Here is a 27,431-nt window from a genome sequence, read left to right on the forward strand (position 1 = left end):
GAGAATGCAGGAAAACATGATATTCAAGGCAGGGGTGGGGGGTGTGCGCGCAGAAATCCTTTCTCATAAAAGCCTTGTGGACTATTTTTAAGTATTTCAGTAAATGCTCACTGTAATACAGCCATTGGCACTATCAACATTTGTTCTTAACATTTAGCCTGTTCTGATCAGGCAAAGGACATAAATAGACAGAGAAGAAAAATAAAACCTGGCCTCCCCTTAGGACATTTTTACTAAACTATTGTTCAAAGATATTTGAAAAAGTTTTATTGGAACTTTTTTTTGTAATAACACTGAAATTCCAGAGACAACTACTTTAAAAAAAAGCTGACAAACTTTGATAGGAGGCAAGTTTGGACATTAAGAAGGAAAGCTACATAGAAGCAATCAAAATGAAACCAGCAGCTTTCCACGGCAAGATGAGAATAAAAGAAAAGGCTACAGGCAACTAGATGTTGCTAATGCATAAAGAAAATTTCTTGCCACACCTTAAAGCTACACTCCCAAGGGGAGGAAAAAAAAAATAATTATCAATGCTGAGAGAAATCATCTTTAAATTCTTTCAAAGTGTACATAACAAAGCAAAAGAAAGCTTAATCAAGGAAGGAAAAATACCAGGGATGATTCTGGTAGGACTAGACCCCAAGCACTCATCCTCTTTTAAGTATATTATTTCTTTCTTAAGTAAAATTGGAGTCTAATTAAAAAAAAAAAGCTCCAGAAATTTTTGCTTCACTCGCAAAACTCTTTAAACTGTTCCATGATCTCAGAGCAAATTTATTTTAACACGTATTCGAAATGCAGAAGTCATGATTATGCAAAGGGTATTTATTTCTGAATACTTTCCAGAACTGTGTTGCTGTGAAAACAAATAGCAAACAAGAAACTATCCTATTGTTCTGCTACAAACCATGAGCTAGATTCTTATTTAAGATAAACAGACACATTTACAAAGGCAGTGGAGCTGAATCAATTTACACTGCCTCATACTCTGTTTCTTATATACACTTTAATCATGTGTAATTTAAACAGCATGCACAAAGTGGCACTTTGGAGGAAAACATGTTTCCGTGGTAAAGCCAGATTTGCCAAGGCAGTCATATTCCTGACTAACACTCTTTTGAAAGAGGTGCTGAGGTCTCCCAGACGATGTCAAGGATGCAAACTGACATTTATCAATCAGGCCAAACCTTTTCCCAAAACATTGCAGAGACCCAAGGAACTCAGTGTGTTAGGGACTTGGTTTTACAAATTTTTCAGCAGCAAGGGTTGCAGATGCTATAAATTGGAAATACGTGCAACAAAGGACTTATACAGGGAAAAACCAGAAAACTCAGCAATCAGATGGACAAAATTAACTTGTACAAGCTGAACAAACACAACAGGACTTTTCACAGCTACTTTAGCTTCACCAGATAAGTAGTGGAAATGTAGATATTCACTGTGTTTTAATGCACAGGGTTTCAAGAACACAACTATAAACACAGCACAGCGTTCCTTCATTTTGGGGTACCCTAAACAAACAACATTTCCTTTTGGGGAATCTTTCCACTGGGAGAAGAAAGTTACAATATACCAGCAGAACCTGTGAAGTTGAAAAATAAATATTATTTGTTTACTGCAGTAAGAAACAGCGTTAATCTCTTCTAACTCATAGTATCAAAAGACAAAATTCATAATTCATAAATTCTCATAAAAAATTATCATCCCATGATAGCTGTTAGCTTACAGATGCCAAGCCTTATTGCTCCAAACCCTCCTGAAATGACATTAAGTTGGTATTTAGATTCAAATCTGTTCTGTTTTGCATGCAGTGTTTTATACATTAAATAACCAGACTTGCTGACAGTCTTCTCCCAAGGGTGGTCTTTACTCTTCACAGAATATCGCACCTTTCTTTTTTATATAAATACTATGTAATTTTTATTTCTGCTGTCAATGGACATTCTGTTCTTAGTTGGAGCTGGTATGTGATATATACCCAAATAATTCCTGTTAGATCAATCAGTATTTTATTTACAAAGAAAATATGCCTTATTTACATTGTAGTGAAAGTATTGGGACCCTCTTGAATTGAGGGATTTTCTATCCTGTATCTGGACAGCAAGGGTATTTTTGAAAGGGTGCTTTTGTTTTGGGAAAACCTGATTTGCAAAAAGGTAGTCAGAGAGAAGGAGGGGGGAAGTAAAAGGGAAAAAGGGGAAAAAAAGAGCTATTTCCCAGAGCAGCAGGTAGCCCAGCTGATGACACACTCCCTTCTGTAAGGCAGTAGGAAAACTCCTATGAATCATGTTCTCTGACAGCATAACTTCGCTTTCCACACCCCACACAATTACCTTACTTCTTCCCAAAGACTCAGTAGTTTTGGCTTCAAACACTATTCAAAGTTTGAGAAACCTTTCCCATAATTTTCAAAACTGGTACTTTTTGGTTTCAATTCAAAACCATCTCATTAGAAAATTCCCTGTCAGTTGCAATTCTACCACTTAGTGGTCTGAGGAAGGCATGATGTAGATATTATTGAGATCAGTTCTGTGAGATTAGAGAGTCCTCTTACTGCCTGATTTCTTCTTCCCATAAAGGCCCTTTGACTCCAGCCTGGTCACGCCCAGTCTTTTCTTATAAGATGGAGTTCTTTGACTCTCTCACTACCATGCATTTTCTCCAGCCCTCAGTTCATTTTTTATGGTTGTTTCCTGAATCTTCTCCAATTTTGCACCAATTTTCATAAGAACTTAAAAGCCTACCATCTAGGCATCTTTCATTAGAGAAAATGAACAAGATCTATCTTCAGGTGATTATAATTAATATAGAACCTCAAATTAAGCCTTCCAACACATACTGCAGTCCATTTCTCACCCTAAAAATTCATCCTGCTACATTTTCCAACATTCACTCACTGCTTTCATTGTATTATTAGCTTGCACAGGAGCTTTTGACAACCTCTTTTAGACACAGCTTTGAGTAATGTGAATGATGATCCAGTTCTTCCACATTTTAACTTGGTTGGATTTTAAGTGCTATTCTGTTTTTCTCAAAGGTACATTGACACAGAGGCACCCAAAAAGTCAATTTAGGCAAAAGAATAAACTATACTTGCTTTCTTCAACTCATGCCTGCCTGTTCCACAGCCCTAGTTAAATTCTGTAGCCTGGTCTCCAAGAACTGACCTATCAGTAAATAATGAATGACAAGGAACGGGTGGAGGATGGTTTTGTTGCTGATATTCTACAGTCAACCAAGCAGGCAGCACCTTACAGTAGCCAACTGTCAATCTCACTGGCTCTGCTCCCAGATCCCAGCCAGAACAGCAAGAGGAGCTTGTGGGGGGAAGCAACATCATTTCACTTGCAAAAATTCAGGCCAAAATTTTTCTTTGCTTTAAGTTCCTACTTCTGCTTCTCCACTACACACAATATGTTTTCCTTCTCAGTACTTTGATAAAAGACTCTAATCCTGATGGGAGTTTCAGATTTGCCAGTAGAAGGGAATATTCATCCAGGCAGTTCTGTTATTCCAGTTGGCTGCCCTGACTTCGCTATGTTCTGTGAAGACTGTGCAAGATCTTGGGAAGTGATCTAACAGCAGCTTGTCTGTGGAAGCAGTAATCTCTTTACAAATTTTGATCATCAGGGTGCCAAATATTTTTAGGCAATTCTGAACAATCCTTGTACCAACAGGTAAAAGAAGCACTGCTCAGTAGAAAATGAAATTTGCAAGAAATTTGCCTGAGAGCAGAGATTAGGACTTGGGAGGGAAGGGCACAAGCCTCTGCAAGATGTTGCATGGAAGGTGCCAGAATCGCAAGGACTGTTTGTGTAAGCAGCCTGTGCAAAGGTCCCATGAAAAGGGAGGACACTCAGACCTGTGCTTGTCACATCGAACTTCAGCTGCTTAATTAAAAACACTTAAATGAGACTCAACGCAGAGAAAGAGAGGAAAAGGTATGCTGAATCACTCTCTGGAGAGGCCAGAGATTTGAATTGCTTTCCATGTCCTGTTTCTCTGTTAATAATAGATGAGTGATGCAGAAGCATTCCCACTGCTATAATAGCTAAAGCACTCCCAGTTTAGTGTGCAGCAATGGATGGGATAAGGCTCAGCTCACTGCCCAATCCTCCACAGGCACCCCAGTAAGAGATAATGCACTGCTACACTCTGCTTACCTCAAAGCACCTACGTCAAATTTACCACATTGGCGCAAAGGACTTAAGCAGCAAGGTCTATATAGCTCAAAAGTATCAACCTTAGAGCTCAGGGGAAAAATAAAGGATCAAGATATTCATGGAAAGACTTACATTCTCAGACTAACCACAGTATATGATAGCGGCTCAACATATTTTTCTTTTCCACAACTCAAGAGCTGAGACGCAGGGAAGTATTCCATTAAGTCAATCCCTTCTCATTTTCTCCACTGCTGCAGTAAATAGCTGTGAAAAATTAAGTACAAATGATAAAAATTCTTCTTTGGGGTTAATTCCAGGGAAGGCCATATCTCCTCATGAAAAGGGAGCTTCTCTGACATCTGCAGCCAGCAGTCTTAGCATCCTTTTCTCTCATCCACAAGGTAAAGAACCCTGTAAACTTTAGTTGCAAATAAACTTCACTGTTTATGCCCTATCTTTAAGCCTAGAGCAAAATGCAGGCCACAGCATCATGGTGAAGTGACCTTAAAATTCATCTTACGCTGCAGCAGAATAGGCATGATATCTCAGGGCAAAGCCAAGAATCCTCTGCCCTCAACTTCTAAAAAGTTCACTGTGGTAAAGGGAATAGAAGGGAAAAAGGAATGCAGAAATTTGTGGGGAAGCTGGGACAAAGAATTGGTCTGTCAGTAGGTTTGAGGTGGACTCCCCCAAAACACCACAAAAAATTGGGAGAAATATTTTGAGTGGGCTGGGCTTGGATTGAGAGTATTTCAAACTTCCTTCACAGAAGATAAAGTCTTCAGACAATCGTTTATTCATCAAGCATTTTCCAGAATGGCAAAACCAGGGATTTTTAAATCCCCCTCAAGCTGAGGAAGAATTGACTAGCTCCCCAATCACCTACCGAGTGCTCTGTACATGAAACCCTAAGGGAAGTCAGAAAGATTCTACGAGAAAAGTGTGAAGCAATGGCAGTTATTGAAGTAGGTCAGTCCTGGACATTAGTCCCAGCTCTACTTCCCTGAAGGCTTTAAGGAAAAAAAAAAAACCAAACAAAAACCTGCCACTAGAAGAGGCAACACCTTTGGTGCTTGCATATAGCAGGAAGCTTTTCCTAATGACATTTTAGAGGCTCTGATCCCTGAATTGCCATGAAGTTTTGCTTTCAGCACCTGAACATATTAGGAGACTATTTCTGTGACATAACGCACCTCAAGTCTCTGTGAAGGACATCAGGACTTCAGAGTACCTGGTGTCAAAATCACTTTTCCAAATAGAGCACAGGCTTCTAAATCACCCTAGGCAAAGTTTTAGCCACTATGTATGTTCTCTGTACCAAGTCCTTAGCAAAGGTTTCAATCAGCAGAAACCAAAGTTCAATGAAGGGCTGAACCAAAGGCCTTTAAACAGTCAATTCAGTGCCACAAAAAATGACATTTATTGAACTCTATTTCCATCCACGCAATCCCATGGTGCTTGAATCTTAATCCATTCCTCAACAGCTGATTGAAGCAAACAAAATGTCTTAATAAAACAGAAATATCAGCCATCAAATTTGCTGTCAAACTTGCTGGCAGCCAGTGCAGCCACAATAAAGGAGAGGGCTATGTGCAAGTACACTAGAAATTTGCTTCAGCCAAGCCAGTTGTAAGCAGGCTTCTCTAATGAGACTTCATCAGAGATACATACACAGGGGTTTTTTTCACCTTCACAGAAGACAATTTCAGAGCAGTAAGGTAGTCTTTGTTCCTCTTTTTCTCACTGTAAAGCCCCATTTTTAACAGGCAAGCTTACAGACTCCTAGATCATTTTCTAGTGAGAATTGCCCAGTGCTTTCAGTTTCCTACCAAGATGTGAGCAAACCAATGGACACCATCTATAGCATCTATTTCTCCAGATGACTCTGAAATTACTCAAAAAAATGAAATACATACCAGCCATGGCACAAAAAGATAAATCACAGTAATGTAGGGGGTTCTGCTGCAGTATTCAGATGCCTCTCAACTGCAGCACACCTGCATTATCCATTATCCATTGTACAGAGGTACTGCACATCCATCACGTATGTTCTTTATCCTGTACTTGCCAGTCAGCTTCAGGGTCAATTCACAGGTTATTCATGCAGCCCCATCAGAAGCACAGACCCATAAAGGTGTCAGACTGGGAGAGACTTCTAGAGATGTCTTTCTACCTCTTTCACTGAGGTATAACAAGCTAAATTCATATAAATTTCAGTTCCTCTTTACCTATCACACTCTCAAAAATTTCCAGGGATGGTGTACTCCCATTCAGCACCACCAACACTGTTAACAAGACAACGGCACCCAGAAACTCAGCTCTAGAAAAGTAATATACTCTGCTAGCTTTGAAAGAAATACAGGCCAAAACACAGTCTCTGCATCACTGCTGCTTGAGGCACACACCATGTACAGAATATGATTATATACAGTAAATCAGTGGATTATCATCTAAAATGAGTAAGGCGGGATTTAGTTGTGCATCAGCAGCGCCAGCTAACCCTGTAACAGACGTGGTCCCATGTGCTCCCAAATCACAGTGTACCAAAGCATTCCTTGCATGCAAATAATCAAATGTCCCTGCCCAGATTAATCATTTCATATAAAGACAGCATTCTGAGATAACCCCTCCCACTGAAAGCCAAAACTTTGTCTCTTTGGGGCTGCCTATGCAAATTAGTTTTTTGAAACTTTGTTCTTCTGAATGATCTAGAAAAGCCTCATCTTCTCTTGTGCTGCTCAATGCCCACAAAAGAATCCTCAAGAGAGCAACAACCTGGACAGGAGACTGTACTCAGGTACCAAAAGGATGCCGTAAGACCTTCCCCTGCTTCCTGATACAATCTGTGTTATTCCAGAACCAGAGAGGAACCAACCCCAGAAGCAACGACCAGTTTAGACAAAATCAATAGAAGTAACTGCTTGACCAACATGCAAAATGGCAAATACCCATCTTTCTCAGTTGTGCAGCAAGAGAAGAAGGTAATGATCCCATCTCAGGAATGCAAACGGCAGTTATCCATTTAACACTAGTGACAGAGCCGACTCTCAAATTTTAAAGGCAGTACACGATGCACAGCCCTTTCGTGTATCATTAACAACCTGGAAGCTGTTCATCTACTTAACTGCAACAGTAGTTTTGTGTCTGAGGACAGGATGACAATCATTAATATTTGACAAGCACAGACTTCTAACTATTCTGTTTTGGAGTTAAATGGAAGTGTTAAATATTGACAGGCAACTTTTGAGCTATCTCCTTCTTCAACTAAGAGAACTCTTCTTTCACCATCCAACCTCCTGCCTCCTGTTTCTTATAATGAAAGAGCATCCCCGTACTAATCTAGCGTGAGATCAGTATCTCAGCAATCATTCTCAGAAATATTCTTGCTTGCCAACAAACAAACAAAAACCACAAAAAAACCCATACAAAACAAAAAACACCACCACAAAACCCACAAAAACAACCAAAAGCAAAGACACCAGAAAAAACATGAAAATTCAGCATAGCTATGAACTAAGATTAAAATAAGTAAGCAGTTCTAACAGGGGAAGAACAAGTTAGGATTTGATTTTCTGAAAATCATGCAGTTTTCACATGGGATTGAGAAAGTTTTCATATCAAACATAAGAGAAGAAACAAAATGGAGATCTGAAGCTATATTGCAAAAGTCAGCAGTAGAACCGGGATCCAAATCTTAATGCAACACTAACAAAAGTCCTCCCTTTTCCGATACCCATCACAGGTCCACAAGAGGTGATACAACTGTGGTTTTTATCTTTTTTTCTTTTAAAGTAATGAACATCTGACTTCTAACTTGCTTGAAAGAATCATTACTTCTGCATTTATTATCCTATTATTATTTTACTGCATCACACGGCTGCACACATAATTAAGGATTTGAATAATGAATAGATATTAGCATTATGTAAATCATCATAATTTTCCATTAATGGGAACTGGCGGTAACTGCCTGTGAATCACAAGCACTAGAAGTCAGACAGTCTTATACATTTTTAAATTTGAAACTATATGCCTGTTAGAAATTACAACCAAAGGCACTCTTCTGACTACTCTTAGATTGTTCCCAACTCAATCTGTTGCACATCTGTTAGCAAAACTTCATGTCCAAGACCTCTAAGAGAATATGGAATATATTAGTATCTTGAATTAAGACAGCATGGAATGCTCAAATCGTGATTATCCCAACCAAAATTAAATTCTCCAAGTTAATGTTATGTCTATTCAAATTACATATAGCTAAGGTCAGCTCTGAAAAACAATTGCCATCTCACTAGTTACTGCTCTCATCCATCTTTTTTTAATAAACTCATTACTGAGCTATAACTGGGGAGGATCACTTAGGCACTGACTGGAAAGCACTGCTTTTCTTAATTCTTCTTGCACTTCTTGCTTTATTTCCAGTGAGGTTTGGGCCTTGGTCCACTGACACCCCAAATGAGTTCAACAAACAGGCAAGACAATAAAGTCGGTTCTGAACACTACCCTCTACATATACACGTTTTAACACTGATTTAATGACAGATACTGAATCAGCAGCAGAAATTAATGGGACACCCTTCTACATCACTGCTACATTTGCAGCTGCCCATATGCTGGCTATATTAATGATGAATGAGGTCTTTAATCTACATTTCTCATAACACAGCCTCTCTTCACATGTCATGCAAAGAGACCTGAGAAATCGAGAGCTAACAAAATTAGATCACTGATGAAGAGGATTTGAAGAACTGGGTCTAGAACTGAGATCTAGGCACTTAATCTACTCTGTTTCTTCAGATTTTCTCATCACAACAAAAAATAGGAGCTCTCCTACTGTGTTGGGACTTCTCTGGCTATGGAGAAATCTGTTGGAAGAAGTTCCATGTGCCATCTACCTGTGCACATAGACCCTGCAGTGGCCACTCTGAGTTCCTCCATGTCCCTTGGAACATTTTGTCCTTGCCAAATTTCCTTTAACAACCATTCTCCCCAGTATTCAGCCTAGTTTTCCAGATCAAAAAACAGAAGCTGAATCTTTCCCAAGATGTACATTTCTTGTATGTGAAATTATGAAATTAATTTATTAAGAAAGAAACAAACAAACCTGCGAGGGTGAAAACTCATGGACTCCACACAATCCAATATGAATTCAAGCAAAGCCATTTATTACAGAAACAAGCATCCTTATATATGCAGTTATTTCCTGATCATGCGTCCACGCTCCAAGCATGCATTAGCTGATTGCATATTGTCCATGTTCACGAGCTGTCCACGCGCCCGACTCTCACTGCTAATAGGTCTGTTGATTTACGTCTTGTTGAGGCCCTGTTATTGACAACTGCCTCACTCTCGCAGCAGGTCCTGTTTTCAGCTTTTGAACTGGCCTTGAAATTCCTTTGAGCCTGGATAGTTCAGAAATAAATCTCCATGTAATAGAAACCCATCCACACAACAGCCTCAAGAAAATCCCTCAAATCTCCCACAATTCCCCCTTTTTGTTTTTGAACCAGCCAGGCCTTGTTTACAACGCGCTGAATCGTCTTTGAAATACACTGCAGCATATAACATATGATTAACAACAATGATTACAGTTACATATAATATAGCTAAGCCTTACATAATAAGATCAAACAACTACCCACCTATTTCCAAGCTTTTAAACCATTTGTCAAGCCTTAATTCTACTATGACAATCTTATTAACATGCTAGTTTAGTTTGTCTAAAGTACTATGAATAGATTCAGAAGGATCAGACAAGTTAATACAACATCTCTCTCTTACATTCATCACAACCATGTCCTTAAGATAACAACAAAAATCTATAGCAACATGATTTTGAAGTGTAACATGCCTAATACCATCAACATCTACTATTAATGGAGTTAGTATCTCAGAAGTTAGATTAGCCTGTTTAAAAGACCAATAGCTTAACTTTGATACGTCTCCTAAAGCTTTACCAGCTGCTAGGCTAGGGAGAAAGAGTGCAGTAGATACTTTGGTAGGCACGTCTTATAATTTTACCTCATTTTTGCATTGACTAAGTGTAATATCACCCTTTTGACTCTCCTGCTGTTTGTTCAAATTGCCATTCTCCATAGAAGGTACACCACCTGCTTGCTAATAGGCTTCTAGACCACCAGGTCTGTGAGCATCTATAACACTGAATTAGGATCCATGGTTTACATCTGAAACAGTCCTCACAACTTACCTCCCTCCTGTCCGTCTGCATCTGTTAAGTCTTTGTTGTCTTTATTCAGCCATGGCTTAACCCATTTCATGGGAATCCACTTCGATCCTTGGCCTGTAATGACACAGATGTAACGTTTTCCCCAGGTTATCAATTGATGTGGCCTTTTCCATTGACAACTAACTAATTAATAGTGATTTGACTGTAACTAATGTAGGTTCTTTCTGATTTAGCATGGTTTTGGGTCATACTTGCAAAGCGTTTCATCACAGGGCAAATTTAAGCTGCACCACAAAGATATAAGTGATTCATCACATACAATGCTTTTGACAATTGGTTTTGTGGTGTTTTCCCTACTTCTCTCCCCTTTTTGTTTAAAAAAAACAAAAACAAACCAGTTCAGAATCAGATACGTGTGTTGGACCTTGACTACGTACTCAGAGTCACAAATCAAATTTAGAGGTTCCTCCTTAAAAAGCTTTAAGTAATGTAAAGCTGCCCCAAGTTCTGCTAATTGGGTTGAACCTTCAATAATTTTTACAGAATAATGCCAATTATTATCTTCATGCCAGACCACTACAGCTTTATGAGACTTCCCAGAACCATCAACAAGAACTGTGCAAGTATGTAGGATCAGACTAGATACAAGTATGGTCTGTGACCTGATGTTAAAGACTTGCAGGTTCTGCATCAATTTACATTTAGGCATGCCAAAAGCTGTGCTGTTAAGAAAATCAGCTAGTGCAATTTACAAGGATGTAGATTGCAAATAAAAAAATCAAAATTAAATTTCACAAATGGTACATATATGACAAAAGGATCATAGCCTATTAAGAATTAAATTAATTCCTTAATAAGAGTAACAATCGGTATATCAGTCTGTTAGCATTCTCATCATACTGTCCCACAACAGACACAGGTTGTTTCTATGTTGTAGCTATGAAGACAAATCTGCAAGTCAAATCGAATGCAGTCAGCCTGTAAGGTTGTCATAAATTTATTCCTCAAAGTTTCTAACTCCATTTTGGCTGTCATATTTATTGGATATTGTTTTCCCTTACCGGATCGAAGTCCTGTTTCAGATCTATCAGTGTAGTATTTGCTTTATCGAAACATTAGCTGTTAATACTAGTGGAAATACAGCATTCGAAATTTCCTTGGAGATTTCTCACTTGCAGCAAGCAGATCTGCACCATCCCAGCAGCTTCTTGTAGGACATGCAGCTAAACAGAATTCTCAGAAAACGTTATTTGAGCTTACAATTTATTTAACAAATATTGACCCAAGAGAGGTATAGGACTCTCTGGCAAGTACAAGAATTCATGTATTAAAACTTTGTTCCAAATTTGGCATTCCATTGGTCTCATAAAACAGCCTTTCTTTTGTTCTCTCCCATGACCTCAAAAACTAGCATGGTGAATTTACTGAGAAGTCTCTTACAACCAGTTACCACAGAATAAGTCTATTAAAATAAAAAAAATTCTGGTTTAATTTCCCAGCTTCATTAGAACTATGGATCCACTGGCAATGCCTTTAAATTTCAACCCTCAGACTCCTTCATGCAGTATTACAGTTCCCTAGCAGTAACATTGCTGGGGGGGAATAAAACCTCCCTCTTGCCCCCATCTGAGATGGCAGGATCTCCAGCCCAGCATGAAAACATATCAGTTCAAACTCCACATCAAACCAACCTGGCTCCTCTCCACACCCAAATTAGTACCACTCTGACCCAGAGAAGCACTGAGCACTCTGAGCCCCAAAAGCTGACCAGTGTGAAAAGACTGACTTCAGCAAGGAGGTAAAATGATGAGCTCTCTCACGAGATGTGCCCAAACCTAGGAGACAAGACACAAGCAAAAAGAAACAGCACCAACAACCCCTGATTCAAAGCCAAGAAGCAACACAGTGCCACAACAAGGATTGATGACAATGCTCCAGGAAAGAAAAAAAAAAAAAAAAGAGAGACAGAGTGGGGGGAGTAAAGCCCCCCCTTTCTCTGCTTAGCAGCAGGCAAACAGGTTTTCCTTTTTTTTTTTTTCTTTCTTTTTTTCTTTATTTCTCTTCTTGCTGCAGTTTAAATGAAGCCAAGGCCATGCAGCTGGTGTAATCGCTGGTACGAAGTGGGAGGCTCTGGCAAACTCCTCAGTTACAACGAGCTGAGTTTATCTTGCTGCTTGACACAGGCCCAAAATCCATGTTCAGGCACAGGCCTGGGATATTTTCCTTTTTGTTCTTCCATCTCATTCCAACCATAATACTCTTTATATGCAATTCCAATTAGCTCAACAGTCATTACATTCCTCAGCCCCATTTACCTTTTACAATTTACAGATGTCAAAAACCAGTATATTAAACATCAATCCATTATTCCATTTTCCTCAATCCAAATCAGTTCATATTCTAGCAACTTTTAAATACAACCTCATACAATACCAAGTTCACCAAGTTCACATCCGTTATAGCATTTAGGTGTTTGTTTGTTTTTTGGGTTTTTGTTTGTTCGTTTGATTGTTTGTTTTCTAATTCAAAGCAGAGTTTAACAATTCAAATTCTTTCCTGGTCTCAAAATTACTAGATAACAATATAGGCAATTACTCTAATGTGTAAGGATGCATCCTAAGGGGGAGCAAGGTGGAATTTTAGCAGTGGAACCGGTTCCTATTTTGTAATTATCTCCCCAAACAAAATTCTTTTGGTACCAAATACAAATATGCAAATTAAAATACTGAGCTCAGATATTAAAACCAAACACCAAGTTCAAATATGCAGATAGATCAGAGTTACACTTATTCAAGACAATATCTCGATTTTTGCATCGCAACTTTGAACTGCTTACTGCTCAGACAGGCAGAGGTACTGCTGAGTCTCCCTGACAAAACAGGTCAGTGCATGCTGGAGCCCAATTGGCACCCACTCCCCTGCCGCCACAGCGAGCTGGACTGGGCAAGGCTTTTATTAGTGTCTCATCTGATGCTCTACAACTGTTACTCCAAAACCGGGATTCTTTACTTGATGTGCATAAGAAAAAGCCAAATCCAGCACATCGAGATGAGACACAGCCTATCACAGAGTTGCGCAAGTCTGGATGTTGGAATAAAGCTAGCATTCTAGAAAGAAAAGTAACAGCTATTACACACAAAATTTTACCATCACATTCACGCAGTAAAGAACTAAATTACTCATGATCTTCTGTATTATCACAAAACGCACATTTTGAGTCCGTGGATTCTCATTATTTAACAGTCTGTGAACTCACTGTACCATATAACAGACAAAAACCTATTAAACTGTAATATTCTTAAACAGATACCTACAAAGAAAACAGGTTACTAAGGAAAACATCTTGCAGACTTCAGGAAGTTTACTGTGACCTGTGTGTTATCAGTTAACTCTCTCTCAGCTTGTTGAGGTTCAAACTGTTCTGCCTGTAAAACTGTCTGAAATGGTTTAATGATCTCTTGTAGAGATTTATTTTGTCCTGCTCTTCTTGCCTTAAAAACAACATTAATTGCAACAAAGTGTTATACTTCAAGATTCTATTATCTGGACACTTTTCCCAGTCATTTAACTTATACAGTAGTCACCATTAATTACAATATTTCACAAGATCTTCCTTCCTCATATTTCCAAGTGCTTTCCTATGTTTTAGAACACTTCACAATACTGATTTCTCATGAACACGACTGAAAACAGTCATTCCTGACCCCATCTCATAAGTAAAACCATGAGAAGAGGGAGGGGGGGAAGCACAGGGCTGCTTGCAGCATGAGTGGGAAAAGTGGGGAGAAAGTTTTACGTTGTACTTATACCACAAAGAAACAACTCTAACAACAACCAGTAAAACAATTAACTCACATTCCTGACAAGCTGCTTGATTTTCAGAGAGGCAATACACAGAAGCATGTAATATGTACTGTAAAACTCACAGATAACACATTGATAGCAAACATTAGCATTCTCTACTGCTAATTTCAACACCAGTGCTTCCTAAACTTCTAAGTTTTCAACCTGCTTATTGATGGCCTCTTGAAGATGGTCAATAAATTGCATGTAATTCTCATTGGGACCCTGATTAATAGTTGTAAATGATTTGGCTGCTCTGTTGGTTTCAGGCATCTTTATCATAGCTTAATATGCAAGATCTGTTGACTGCCTCAGGATTTCAGAAACTAACAGCGCCTGTAATTGTAGTGTGCCAATTAGTGTCTGTTCCAAGAGTTGTGGGATACCTGCCCCTTTCAACGATTCCCCATCGTTCAGTCCTAAATGATCTATAGCTGTTACATTGCATAGGTCTAATTTTGCTTGAGTCTTTCATGGTTTTTATCTGATCTCGGGGCAACACGTACACATACTCTTTTTCCCTTTAGCTTTTTAAAAAAAATTATGCAGACCCTCATCCTCATCCGAGTCATCAGATAACACGGACTTGAACGGTGCTGGAGAATCATTAGTAACAGGGGCGTTCCGAACAGTGCACATTCTCACCAATACTTTCTAGCATCATAATTATGCGTATAACCTGAGTCCCCAGGAGCACCCTCTTTCCCGTCACGATCAGCACGATTGCATTGCCGACTGCTGGATTCACTCACTATTAACTGATCTAATCTGTCACACAGTTCTTTTGTCCAGTTCTTATCCAGTGACTCCTTCTGCTCTCTCGTGGAAGTTGGAGGGTTAAAAGGCAGTAAAGGCAGATACAAATTGGTAAAAGGACAGATAGTACACTTGTTTATGACCTCAGCATTATCAGCTTTCACAGGTTCTTTGGGCAGATTGTCTGACTCCAATCCTCTGGACTTGCTGTTCTCACCAGAATTGGGCAATGGTACAGGAGGCCACCTGCTCGGCATTTTTTCTCCCCCCTTCTTGGACTGCTGAAACATCGGGGGTGCCGAAGGCACAGCAGGGGATGGAATAGGGAGGGTATCAAAGACACAAACCAGATAAAACTCCACAGCGACTTTCAGGATACTTATCAGGCCGCAACGCTGCAAAAATCCCGGCAGCAGCAGACCGTTCAGCCTTAAGATCTTTTAAGGTGGTAATTATAAGCTTCCATGTAGTTGCTAATGATTTAGCTTCTTTATGTCCATTGCTGACTTTATCCCATAATTTCTGCCCTGTGTTGTCCCAAAGCTCAAGTTTAAGTTTTGAGTCACTAATGCTCATAACAGTCTTTTCAGGTTTTAATTGCTTCACTGTAGTAATTATCAGTTTCCAGGCAGTTACGAGGCCGAGAATATATTTTTCACTGTGACTGATCGCCTTCCACAACACTGTTCCCACTTTTTCCCAAGTCTCTATTTGAAAAACTCCTAACAGGTCAGCAGGAAACCCATTGCCTCTGCACCAAATTAATAGTCTTTTGAGGTTACTCTGCTCGTACTTCACCCCTCTCTTAGAGAGAATATGCGAGAGGAGCTGCAGTATTTCTTCTTCTTCTTTAAAAATATTCTGCCCCATCTCCTCTCGCCCCCAGCTGCTCACCTCTTTGGGTGTCCGTTGCAACAATATCGGATCCTTTATCCCTCCTCTGTTGCTTCTGTAGTGATTAATCAGGAGTCACACAGCCCGCAGGCTGCATCCCGGTCACAGTCCAGCCGAGCCGTTCCAGCTGGGGCTTGCTCCCCACAGCAATTGTCTGCCTTCCGTAAATTCTCCTTATGGATCACGTTGGGGTCACCACTTGCAAGGGCGAAAACTCATGGAATCCACACAAATCAATATGAATTCAAGCAAAGCCATTTATTACAGAAACAAGCCTCCTTATATATGCAATTATTTCCTGATCACGCGTCCATGCTCCAAGCATGCATTAGCTGATTGGATATTGTCCATGTTCACGAGCTGTTCACGCGCCCGACTCTCACTGCTAATAGGTCTGTTGATTTACGTCTTGTTGAGGCCCTGTTATTGTAGAACTACCTCACTCCCACAGCAGGTCCTGTTTTCAGCTTTTGAGCTGGCCTTGAAATTCCTTTGAGCCTGGATAGTTCAGAAATGAATCTCCATCTAACAGAAACCCATCCACACAACAGCCTCAAGAAAATCCCTCAAATCTCCCACACAAACAAACCACACAATCAAGAGGTAGACTAGTAGGATTTAGAAAACAGTGAAAGATACATTCCCCCAAATAGTTCCTCAGCCACCAGCTGATTTTGGTTTGGTGTTCTTCCTGACTTGGAGTCATTTCCTCAACTCAGTAAAAATCAAAGGATGTCTTTTTCAAATGCTCATCCAATCTCCCCAACCCTTGCAAACTTCTTGCATCCACAACATCCTTTGGCACTGCATGAAGCCACTTCTCTTATTTGAATCTAGTGCCACTACCAGCTCCACTTGACAGAACCCTTCTTTCAGTTAAAGAAACAATGAGGAGCATGTGTATCCACCCTTAAACTAATCAGGATTACACATCTCTCCTATATATTCCGCAAAATTTTCCAGAAATACTTTGTAAGCCATTCCTTATTCAGAATTCCATCCATCTCTCATTTCTGCTGTCTTTCTCTGTAACTTTCCTAGCTCTCCAAAATTGTTTCTGAGATGAGGGGACAAAACCAGCATGTGTTTCTCAAGGTGTAGCACAATCCTGTGTTGTTCTCAACTTCTTTCCTCATAATACCCAACTTCTCCTGCCACTTGTCAGCTGAGTTGATGTTTTCAAACAGTTATCTTTCATAGCTACAAGACTGTTGCTTGACAGCAATGGTTCACTCAGAGGCCATCATTGCATATATGGCATTGATTTTTCACAGTGTGTAATTTTGGTCTTGTCGACACTGAATTTTATCTGTCATTTTAATGCTCATTCACTCAGTTTTATAAGATCATTCTGTAGACCTACAGTCAAGCCTTTGTCCTTGCAAACCCAAATAACTGCATACATCAAACAGCTTCATCACTTTAAGGCTCTACCATTTTTTCAAAGTTGTTTCTGAACACACTGAGCATCACAAGATCTAGCAAAATGTCCAAAAATTGCTAACCTTTCCCCAAAAGAACAGAGACTTTTCTGATTTACCTTGCCTACACATACATGCACACAGAGTACACGCCAAGGATTAACACCAAATTGACGGGGATGACACTGCCAACTTTCCATATGTTAGTCCCACAAGGTTTTTTTCTCAGATCTGGGATAGAATGTTTTAAAAAAAAGGCAGGGCAACATTTTGAATTAAGCCCATGAGCACTGATAAAACAGTACTGAATGCTGTCTGTATTACTTGCTTATACAGAAACTGTGCCCATCAGCCCAGTAACCAGTGTTTCTACTGGCAGTATTACAAGTTGGCTTTACACCTCTGTTGGATGGACTTGACTAAATGACATCAGAAAAAAAAAAAAAAAACATACCCAGAGAAATTATCAGGTTGAGCTAATGAAAGGCAGACATTAGACACTGGCTCTCAATTCAGACTGCTGGTTTTCCTGGCAGATCTCCCACACATGATGCACAACAAAACACCAAAGGGAAGTTATGTGATCACGCTCCAAATGTTACTGAGGGCTGACTGCCAATAATATGCTAATACTAATTAGGAATAGCAAAACAAACATTTGCAAAATGTCATTCAATGAGCCAGTACTCCATAAGCCCCTTCTGATAGTTGGGAGCTTAAGAGTTAAAACCAGGCCTTTCCAACGCACAGTTTAGCTTGTCATGCTTCAGGTATTACTGCCATGTGAGTTTCAGCAGGCAAGAGAAGCAGACAAGTCATGATCAATAACTTTAGATACTTTTTAAAACAATCACAAGAATCTACTGATGCTTTCCAAACATAAGTAAACCACTTGAATTATTGAAACAAGGACAGTATGGTTGAAGGACAATCTGTAGGCTGTCATGTTTCCCAGATTCCACCCTGACAGGCTTATTATCCCTTTTGTAAAACGCTTCTGGCTTTTGCCCTTAAAGGCAGTGGGAGTGAACACTGCCTGTTTAACCCATAATTTCCCTTTCCCAGCTCATAAATACCCACTAGTGATGGGACAACGTATCTGCCCTGTATTGATCACTCCAGAAAGAAAATCAAAACTAGTCTCTGCTGGTCCAGAAGAACAAGTGCCCTCCAGGGATGGGGCAGCTCTGCCCATTTCATTTCATAAACAGACTTTTCCTGACTGATTTTTTCTGAACAGGATTTCTACTAAGGTATTTGCAGTCCTTACCCGTCTGCAAACTTAGGAAGTGAGAAAAAAAAATGCGCCTTTGGTTTCCACGAAACACAAGTGGCTGAAATGTCACTGAATCCTTGCCAGAATACAGCTCCGCAGTGGCCAGTTGTTTGCAAACAATCCCCTCGGGATCAGCCAGTGCCCTTGGCATCACTGCCAAATGAAAGAGAGGATCAGCCCTTTCCAAAGCAAATCTGAAGGCCTCTTCAGCTCCAGAGAAGAAATAAAAGCTCATTATCAGAATGGTCAGATACACACAGGCAGTTTGGAAAGTTCCACTTCTCCTGCAAAGAGCTACAGGATCTTCCCAAGTGTCTCCTGAGGGAAGAGCTCTCAGAAGCACCAGTAACATCACTTAAAGGGTTCCAGAACTTCTGCTTTTGGACATGGGAGGAACCCGGGATAACAGAAATGGCAAAAGCAATGGTAGAAAAACTGTCATCAGCACCACAAGATACATTACTGAGTCTAGGGAGGCTCACACTTCCAACATGCGACCTTTTCACACATACAAGCAAGGCCTCAAAAACAACAGCACTCAGCAGAGAGCGAGCGAAAGATGTCAAAACTCCACAAATGTTGAGGTCTCCGAAGCAGCAGGAGAGTTGTTAAATGTAAATGCCCCAGCAGTATCAACAAGCAAGCTCAGATACTATTTACATACATATATATATATATATATATATATATATATATAAAGAAAGTTTGCACTGGCATTCAGCTGACACATTAGCAATATTGAATGGGACTAATAATTTTCAGTATGAATTTTTATTATTCCCTCTGAGTCACGGGAAGAATAAATATGAGGTTTCTTCTCACTTAATGATTTTCAAAATGAGGCTCTGAAGGTAGAGTCAGAAAATAAAATCTGTTTAGAGATCTCGTTTAGTTTGCACTAGCATACTGCTTTTAACCCTCACTCTTGGATAAGGATTTCTGTGAGCTAAGAAGTCCTCAGCTTGGGGATGGAAATGGCCTGTCCCACATGTCATCTATTTGGTAGGAAATGGACAGGCAACAAAACACAAGGAAACAAACTTGTCAGCAACATTTTCTAGATTAAACACACCAAGAGGAACACTTATACTACTTTAAAGTGCTTAGTTAAAAGCCCTGAATAAATACAGTGAGAAAGGTAACAGTATTTAAGTGGTTCAGAGCAATGAAATTGGATGTAACTAGACCAGAAATTAACCGATGCAGAGAATCTTCCTTCTACTGCCCAGGTTCTACAAAACTACTAAAAAGAGCTTATGTCCAGTTTGTAACAGAAATTGTATTAACTTCCTAGTTTTAAAGGTATGTACCATGACTTTAGGTGAGGTCTACACCTAGGTAAGAAAATTCTTAGTGAAGATGCAACACATCTACAGAGGGTTTGTTTTTTTTTTCTAACTGGGCTGACAGAAACAAATGAACAGGTCATGTATTCAATCTCTTAAACAACACAGGATCACATCATTTAGTATAAAGGTTGGAAACAGTGACCTGGTTAAGGGCTCAGTGTCTTTCTAAAGGTGATGAAAGCAAAACACCATTTATTTTTAATTAGCTATTAGAATGGTATTTGATTCTTCTCCAAGCACAGCATTTTTCCTGCACCTGCTTAGCTCTAGCAAAAAGATATCACTGCCTTTGAGCAGAAGTCTAGTGATCTGGAAACTCTTCTGCAGAAAACAGGCTGAGAAACTTCACAGAGCTGCCACCAAAGGAGAGCCCATCATCACCTTCTTGAAGGTCCGAATTCTGCTAGGTGATCCATGGACACGAAATGCAGCAAAAAGGTGTTCCAGTCATTTAAACCAGAGTTTTCCCAGCTCTGACCTATGGCAACTGTACCTGAGAGGGGGCCAAGTGGCTAAGGGGCCACTGCCAGGTTCCCACATCCCAGTTGGGTGCTCTACCATAGAAAAACAAATCCAGGCCTCCTAACGCAGGGACTTGCAGTCATCCAAGGCAGATGAACTCTGACAAGAAATACCAACAAAACACTCTTATATAAGAGAGCCAGCTGCTTCAAGACTCACACAGATTGGGTATGTCCCAGGCTCAGTTCCCTGTTACGCTCGATTCAGAATTTGCATCTCCCTAATCCCAGGCCAGCCTATCAGGGTGTCTGATATTCTGCAGGTGCCTGAAGTTTGACAGCCCTAAACTTCAGAAAACTTTGTCCCTCAAAAACATCGACAAAGTACTGAAACAAAGTATCATTTGTAGCAAAGCAATAATTTTCTGTTTCACTAAAAAAACAACCCAGGCTGCTCAATCTGTGAGATTATCTTCAACTGCTGCTTACATTGCCTGGAGAAAGATCCCTTTCTGTATTTTTCTCATGCGGCACCAGATTGTGACTGTGACCTCAAAACTTTGCAGCAAAACACAGGGATTTAATCTGGATGCACAGATGTAAGCAATACGCACAGAGCTCTGCCTGAAACAAGATCAGGTGATGCTCAAAATTACTTTCTCTAAGTTTATGCATTGACAAAGAGGCAATTAACTTCATTATACTGAATTTGAGCCACAATGCTGATAAAAACCACATCGCCTCTTGAAAAGGGCCATTTTCTCTTTGCTCTCAGCATTCTCAAGAAGAAAACCTTATATGCAGATTCTAGTCCAGATCCCACCTAAAACCAGTTGTCACTTACTACACTTTTTAATTAATATTTTGCTTAAGCCTGGCACTCTTAAGGTGGCCTGTAATTTTTTGAGAAGTGCAATGTTTGAAATCTCACAGAACCTTTCCATCCATGAGCATGAAGCAGGGGACATTTCACGTCCCATGACACATGAAAGCACAGCCTTATTTGGATAGCTACTGCCTCTGTGACCATTTGCTTATGTTCAGACAAGATTATTTCACTGATCTTGTCAGGTAAATACATGAAATAAGCAGAGACAACAGCTCACATAAAAATTGCAGTCAAGCTGCAGGGTTTTCTTCACTTCTGCTCTCACTCTTCACTCTCTTCTAGGTCCTTTTATTCCCCCTGCATTTCTTCTCTTTCTTACCACTCTCCTTTTTCCTTTGCGCATTAAGGGTACGGCCTGTCCAAACAAGGTGGAAGCTTTTGCAGCATTGCCTTGAACAAACAGCTAAAAACAGTGAAAAGCAAAGCCCTAAACATCCCAGAACAAGATACTACAAGCTCACTGGATCTTTGTTTGAATGATGGACGATGAGCTTTGCCCATTTCTATAGTACCAAGGTTACTGGCAACGGTCAACATCAGATGCAGAAACACAGTCTGTTTACTTTGCTGTTGTTATTTTAGTGCTTTAAGAGGCATTTATTTCTAATTCCTTTCAAGGAAACATGATCATACTTCAAGAACAAGAACTCCCATGGTTTTAGTCTATTTCACCTATTTTGTGCTCTTTTTCAATCTTTCAATTCCAACAAAGGCTTCAAAAGGATTCTTCCCCTCAACCATTCCTAAGTAAAAAAAAAAGTGAGCAAGCAATATTGGCTGAATATGCCTTATTTAACCCTTTACATTTCAAACGTTGTAATCATTTTTTCAGCTTTTGCTGTTGTATTTATAAATTAAAGGTAGCAACTATTTTTAATGGGTGTTGCTGCCCATGCACTGAGTTCAGCTATCTGCACAACACCTGTATGTCTGACTCACTGATTCCATGGAAACGAATTTACTAGTGCTGTGTTCACACAGCAATTTGTTCCACAGCAAAGCACAGGCTGGTATCGCTGTGTTCATGGATATTGATGGAACGTGAGGAAGATGAGACCTGTCACGAGGTGCCAAGAGCCTGGTGAAAAGCCTCTCAGGAGACTGTAGAGTTTGTCTGGAAAAGCAGGAGGCAAGTGAAACCTACTGCAACCAGTCTTCCACTGGACTGCAAAACACAACTGCTAGTTCGAGGTACCCCAGTTCTAGATATTGTTTCTTGCTAGAAGTTTCCCTCAGTCCCACATGGTTTGAGTCAGAGATGCACAGCTCCTGGGGCCTTTATAGCAAAGAAGTTTTTTCCCGTACTATGCACAGTCTCTTCCCAACCCCAAAAGATAGAGCTTGGTATCTTTTACAGGGAGCAGAGCATTTGCTTTACTTTTGAAGTACATGAAGATACGCAGCTCCTGCCAGTTTTACATAACAAGTTTAAAATCTATTCTAATATGAGATAAATAGCATTCATGCTGTACTAACATGCTGCAGTGATGTAGAACTGTCCAACCTGAAGCAACTCATTCTACTACTTCAAAACCCTCCAAGGCAGCTTAAGTATACTTGGTAAGTGCACAGCAGTTTGTTAAGCATGAGCAATCTTTGCTGAAGTAGCTCTCGCCCTGCATTTTATTAAGATATACTTGTCAGTTAAGAAAGAAGGGGGTGCTATGCCTTTTTTAAAGCTCATAAGGAAAAGATGCTAAATAACAACAGCTCAGAAAGTTCTGTATCTCTACTAGCCAAGTCTGTGATCAATTTATTGGCAAAAAGTTTTCACACTGATGGTGTGAGGAAGGCTCTCATGTGACTCAGTCAATGGACTCTACACCAGCAGCCCTTACAAATTTTGAGTTAGCTCCTCCCTCAAATTCTCCCCATTCCCACCTAAGAGCTATCATAGGGACTGGTCACATTCAGAAGCCATGAGTAAGCCTCACATAACAATAAATGTTACATAAAATGAAGTTGTTTATTTACTTCCATGGGGATCACAGGTTTAGAGTAGGGCAAAATTTAACACACGTCTTTACAAGTGGAAGAGAGCAGGCAAACATGTTCTTAACGGTTCTGTTATGTGTGTACCAGGCCAGTCAGCAGCAGATCACACTTCCAGAGAAAAGGAAACACGCAGTAATAGAGAAGGGAGGAAGAAGTCAAAAGTCTGTGCTGAGAAAGGACCAATAATCTGCAAGAGAAGATGAGTAATTGAACAAATGCCTACTTTAGAGCAGATATTCAAAGAAACACCTTCTGGGTGAGATGTATTAGCCAGGAAAGTGCTATGAGAGAGAGTGGGGCAGCAGGTAGAGAACCTGAAAACTGAGAGTCTGGGGGGAGCAAGTAAGACCCTAAAACCATGAACATGTTTTTAGCCTTAAGGGCAAAAGCCATACTATCACTATAAAAACAAACAGAAAAACCCTCAAAATAACCCCGCCGCCCAAAAAAATAAAACCAAAAACCCCCACACCCAAACACACACTCTACCTGCCCGTCACAAACCAAGGTCTTCTAAACTCCAGACAGATACCCAATATTTAAAAGGCGAAGCAATTCACAATTTTCACAAGTGTTAGCTGTGAAGGTAAACTCATTCATTCATTCATTTTTAACTCATCCTGCTAATCCATGAGAAGATTAAAAACTGTTCAGGCATGACCAACATTTTAACTGATGTCCATTAGCTTGAATTAACAACATCCTTTCTTTGCCACAGCACCAGCCTGTCAAGGCTGCTAATCCCAACAATTCACAGGACAGGAAAGCAAGTCCAAGGCCAACATCTGAAAATCTTACCTGATCCAAATACATACAAAATTGTTCATTGTGATTTAGGTAATCCAGCACCTTTCATACTGCACTCAACTGTTATGATGCCCCCTGCTACTCATTTTTAGTACAACCTGGAAACGTTCCCTCCTTAGTTCACATAAACCACGGACTACATCTTGAACTAGCATAATTAAAAAAGAAATAAGTTAATATGTTAAAATATTGACAAAATGCTTAGAAATGTGCTTGAGCAAAAGATGAACGGAAAATAATTTTGATGAATTTGAGAAACAAACTTAAGAAAAACTAAACAAAATAAATAAATAACAATTCAAAGTCTTTTCATTTCAGACACCCTTTCATTTTTTTTTAAATCTCTTTAAATAATTTAATTTTAGATCATCTTAAGACAAAATGCCATTTTTTCTGAAAACAATACCCCTCTCCCCTTTCATCCAATTCACAGCTTATTTTTTGATGGGTACAGATGTAACAATAAAAGAAACTGTCTGGGGGTTTTTTTTGCCCCACTATCAGTAGGAAGAGAAGGGCACTTGAGCTTTCTTTAGTTAAACAGCAGCTATGTAAAAATTATTCACAACATAAAATATATTTATTTGCAACACATGATGAAGTATTAATCAGACTTCAAGAGGAAAATGCAGAGCTGAGCCCAGGTCAAAAGCACAGATACCACTAGAAAGTATATTCTAAAAGAATGATTGCTTTCTCCCTTCAAACTACTAATTTTTGATCACCTTTGACCAGGTAGCCTTCAGGTGACTATCACTGGATTCACAGCAAATGAACCCATCGTGTTCTCTTCAATTTCCAATCCTATTTTCTACCTATGGGCCTTCCCCCAGTGATTGCTGGCTCGAAATACTACAGCGCTTGAGTTTAATAGCACTCTAGCTTAACAAAACTCTTCATGGTCATTAAGAGAAAATGATTGAATCAATTCAGGAACTCAACAGTTCAACTGATATTAAACCTCAAAAATACATGAGCCAAAGTCCATTTAGGAAAAAGGAAGGTAAAAAAGGATAATAAGAAATAGGCGCAATTAAGTTTTAATTGAACTAAGCATCTTAAGAAGAAAACACTCTAATGAAGCACTTAATGACTACTTAAAATTATTTTAACAAGTGATGACTTCAGAAATAATTTAAAAGATAATTTCCCATCAAAAAGCCTTATGCAAAGTCATACTTCCACCCATTAAGTCTAAGAGTTCACATTGAGGAACTCTGCATAGCCACATCATAGAGAAAGGACACACATGTTTTCTAAGCAGAAATGGCATTCTGCATTTAATAGGTTTATACACAAACAGGATTACTTTCAGAGGAGCATAAAATTGTCAGACCTAACACATCGAGCCCAGTTCTTTATAAGCATCCACATAATACAACCTAACGGACCCACAATCAAAAAATCGGTGCCCTCTTTCCTGTCCAAACCTCACAAGCCAGGAAAAGCTCTCTCTAACATGATACATAAAAATTTTAAGCCCTTCAGTATGAAACACACCAAGACCTCAACATTTAGAATGTGGCACACACAGAAGAAAGACTGGGAATCCCTAAAATCCTTTTTGTAATAAACAATTCTAAGAGTTAGAGATGTTTGTTCATTAAAGCTTCTTAAAAGGAAACGCTCAGGGGTTATTGAGTTAGAGATGTTTGTTCATTAACACTTCTTAAAAGGAAACGCTTAGGGGTTATTGTGCAACATGGGAAGCCCCTGCCCTTTGTTATGCAATTGCCTTAAATGTTCGATCCTCTAAAGGTGGGAGGGGGGCAGGGGTAGGTGAGAAGATAGGAGATGAACTGCCTGACAACAGAGGACACATTCGCAGAAAGAACGAGTGACGTGGCACTCTGAGCAACGAACCCGGGACTGTCGGCCCTTTAAAAAGTTCGGAAGAAGTTTTTCCCGCGCGCGCCACTGGAGGAGCGGAGACTCCCCGGCCGCCCAGCACTGTTTTTGCTTATTGCGTTGAAATCCATCGGGAACAAATTTCTGTTATTCAAGTTAATTTTGAGTCAAAATTTATTACACTTTTCTTACCATGGACTTTGTCAGACAGAAATACTAAACTAATTGAAGAAATGAACCAGGCTCCATGTTACAGAGAAACCTTCCATCTGATTTAAATGTGAGCTTACAGCACCCTAGAGCTTTATAAGCTTGTATAAGAGCACTAGGGTGAATGGGTGTTCCCTCTTTTCCAGGTGGTATCAATATGTAATTATTCCCAGGAAGGTGGGGGAAGGGAAACAAAAACTACAGGGCTTTAATAATACTTCATATAGGAAGCTGCAGCACACTCAAAATAATCAGTCCATTTGTGCAAATCAACTTTTCATTTTCAGCAGAGTCCTGGGTAGCAATATGCTATTTATTACCTCCTCCAATACATCTTTTGTTTTCTCCCATTCCTGCGGTAGCTTAAAAAGGTAAAATGAACCAAGGTCAAAGGTCTACCCACACCTACTTGGTCCACTGGTTTAAAAAACATAATATCTGTTTCCATAGCAACGACACAAACAGGAGAAATCTGCCCAAGCCTGGCCTTTTTCCTGCATTGCAAGCTATTCTTTTTTGTGCTCCTCCTTCAAATCAGACAATCCCACTGATCCTCAAGTATAAAAGGTCCCCCTCCTTTGGACTTTTTTAGGAAGAGTCCAAGTCTTCTTAATAACCACAAGGCTTGGAGTTTTGTCATGTGTGTGGTAAGCTCAGCTCTGCTTAGGCAAGCATCCAAGAATCAGGACTGCAGGAATCATAAAGTTGGCCCTCAGCTCATGTGTTTGCATTAGAATTATATTACTTCACAGTATGAGAAATGCTGCTCAGCAATTCAGCTTTTCATCTAAGCTAGTCATGTACTAAAGTGGCAATTCTTATACCTAATTCTCAGCAAGATAATTCCTTTACAGATGTTTTCATCGCAAACTGATTTCCCTTGTGTTTCACTGTAGTTACAGTCAGCACTGTTAATTTATTTTTCCTTCTACAAGGCAATAAACTGTTGCACATTTTCCCAGAAAGGGAAAGGTATTACTGATTTATGTCGCATTACAGGAGAGGCTGATACCAACCATTGTTACAGATAAGCAAAGTCTACTGCGGAATCTTGATGGAATCAACATGATGAGCTGCAAAGTATCACTAGCTTAGCAGGCGACAGTAGCATTCTCTGCCTTAACATTTCTCTTCACTATCTTCAGAGCAATTTACTTGCACTACTTAGGCTGTATCTTTAGAGAAATCATGATGCTTAATGTTTCACAATTGCCAACTGTCTGGAATTCAGATGGAAATTATCCAGGTTAAAGCACCTATTCACAGCAGGGGTCCACGAGAAGCAGGATTTGGCATGGTCACAGCATGTGGATGCCAAGAAGGACACAT

General features: G+C 39.7%; 1 long non-coding RNA gene across 8 annotated transcripts in view; it reads right to left on the reverse strand.

Annotated features, from left to right (window-relative positions):
- LOC110365855 (uncharacterized) overlaps nt 1–27,431 on the reverse strand; it is a 221,465-nt gene that overhangs the window by 158,921 nt on the left and 35,113 nt on the right. For 4 of the 8 annotated variants that reach the window (XR_010472320.1, XR_010472319.1, XR_010472317.1 and 1 more), the window contains exon 1: nt 10,375–16,627. This is a non-coding gene — a long non-coding RNA (uncharacterized LOC110365855). Of the gene's footprint in view, nt 1–10,374; nt 16,632–27,431 lie in introns of those variants that run through there. The other 4 variants (XR_010472322.1, XR_010472321.1, XR_010472316.1 and 1 more) reach the window with 4 other exon arrangements.

The sequence above is a fragment of the Columba livia genome, chromosome 4 (assembly GCF_036013475.1).
Source record: "Columba livia isolate bColLiv1 breed racing homer chromosome 4, bColLiv1.pat.W.v2, whole genome shotgun sequence".
Classification (NCBI taxonomy): Eukaryota; Metazoa; Chordata; class Aves; order Columbiformes; family Columbidae; genus Columba; species Columba livia.